Source organism: Etheostoma spectabile, chromosome 13 (genome assembly GCF_008692095.1).
Source record: "Etheostoma spectabile isolate EspeVRDwgs_2016 chromosome 13, UIUC_Espe_1.0, whole genome shotgun sequence".
In the NCBI taxonomy this organism is placed as follows: domain Eukaryota; kingdom Metazoa; phylum Chordata; class Actinopteri; order Perciformes; family Percidae; genus Etheostoma; species Etheostoma spectabile.
The window spans coordinates 13545547-13547723 of NC_045745.1; the positions used below are offsets into that span (position 1 = coordinate 13545547).

The 2177-nt window shown below is 37.6% G+C and overlaps 1 protein-coding gene across 2 annotated transcripts in view; it reads right to left on the reverse strand.

Annotated features, from left to right (window-relative positions):
- Positions 1 to 2177, reverse strand: part of rad51d (RAD51 paralog D) — a 19737-nt gene that overhangs the window by 14603 nt on the left and 2957 nt on the right. The gene's annotated exons all lie outside the window — the stretch shown is intronic.

Genomic DNA, 2177 nt, shown 5'->3' on the forward strand with positions numbered 1-2177 from the left:
TTAAATAAAATGTATTATTATTATTATTATTGCAAGCACTTGATTTACGATGTGTGATTGGCCAAATACCGCAGCAGCCAGTACCCACACAGCCTGTGGTGTGGTGACGTTCAGCATTTATAAAAAAAAAGCCATTTAAGCATGCCAAGATGCATCTATTCACATGATGGGTATAGAATGAAATTAAAAATTAAAAATTATCAAATGATGTACTCTATTTGTATCAGAATCACTTTAAGGGTACTGGTATTGGTACTCGTATCATTTTTTAAACGATAACCAGTCCTAATACAAACAAGCACATATGACAATTAGGCATCATTTAGTTAATTATAATGGAGTCCTGCTTTTTTTATATATTAGGGAGTGATATCCAAAACATCTCCGCCTACCAAGAGCTGCAAAGATTAATCAATTATTTGTCAACTATTAAATTAATCGCCACCTGTTTTGATAACCAATTAGCCGGATTGATACATTTGTATGTATAAAAAAAGTAAAAATTCTCTTATTCCAGTTTTCTTGATGTGAATATATTCTAGTTTCTTCGATTCTCTGACAATAAACTGAATATCTTTGAGTTGTGGACAAAACAAGACTTTTGATCTTGGACTTTGGAAAACACTAATCAACATTTTTCTACATTTTATAGCCCAAACAACTAATAGATTGATAGTCTTTGAAAGTAATCGTTAGTTGCTAACATGAACGTCAACCTAAAATCAACAATCAAACTACAAACTTTTCTGTTGGTATGTCTCCTAAAAAAGCTTTTCTGAGAATGTAAGTATACAAATCACACTCTTTTCTCCTGTAGACTGTTAATATTTTGACGATTCATATTGCACTCCAGGGCACACATATAAATGCATCCAATAAAATTTAATATGGGGCGTCCAGCCAACCCCTCCCATCATATAAAACTGCACTTGACTGTTGGTTTGTGGGTCACAGTAGTTATCAGGGTGATATCATGGGACAGAGGTGAGTTTGGATAATTTAGTTTGCCTCCAGATTTAATAATGGGTGAGTATTGCTATCACTCTAACCCGCTGTGGTTATTCATATATGGCAAAGCTGCCAAGAACCGCCGCTATGTCCCGCAATTGGCCGCCTGTGGGCAGATTAATCAGGCTATCAATCTGAGACTCCATGGTCGCTAAGTTACGCCCACTTGTCATATCCCTCTCATAATTATATACTGCCCAAAAACTCAAAAGTTAAAGATCCCCTACTTGAGCATGACTACAGGCAGCATGACCGCCTGAAGCAATAGAATAAACATTCCTCCACTCTACAATAATAGCGGAAAAAGACCAATCAGATCAGGACTCTTGCTCTGCTATCACCTAATGGGATCTTCGGATTTCTGTTTTCAATAAATAAATATGGGATTGTCTAATTTTGAAATATTTATAAATGTATACAAAAATTATAAATTTTATAAAATTTTAATTAGCTTGAGAGCAGAAGTATAACTTATTTGATGTTGGAACCTGCTACCTACCACACTACAGTAGGACATCCCACTGGATCTGACAACATGACATCAGCCTTCTGCATGAAAACCCATTGTTCAGTAAACAGGCTGGGTTGTGACGCTTTTTATGAAAACAGATCAGAGAAAGAGCACTTACTGCTGTTTGCTGTAAGCCCGTCCACAAATTATGTCCAACAGCAGAAATTTATTTAGGGAAAATAAGGCAAATCTGTTGGGTCTCAATTAGTGGGAATGTTGGCGCCCCAATTTGGGATATAAGCTTATAAAATGGGTGTGTTTTTAAATAGACACCTTGCCATAAGCAGCTTTAATTAATGTATGGTTTGCAGGCTGCTTTAGTCAGATGAACGTGTCAGTGCAGATGACCTAGCATTGACCTCCTAGCCGTTGTAATGTGTATGCACAACAATGACTCAAATCAACAGCAGGAGTCTGACGGACCAGAGGGATGCTGGTTATCAGCTCAGGGGATGCCTGCAGGCTGAACAAGCTGGTCAGGAAGTCTAGCTTGGCCACGGCGGTGACATGGACCAGCTGCAGGCCATGATGGAAAAAAGACTATTCCAAAAATGTAAGGATTTCTCGGGTGAAAAAAACTTTCAAGATATCTTCTAACACTTTCATCATCTTGATCAAGGTGGTACTTAACTCTTCTAATATGCAATTGTTGGGGGGG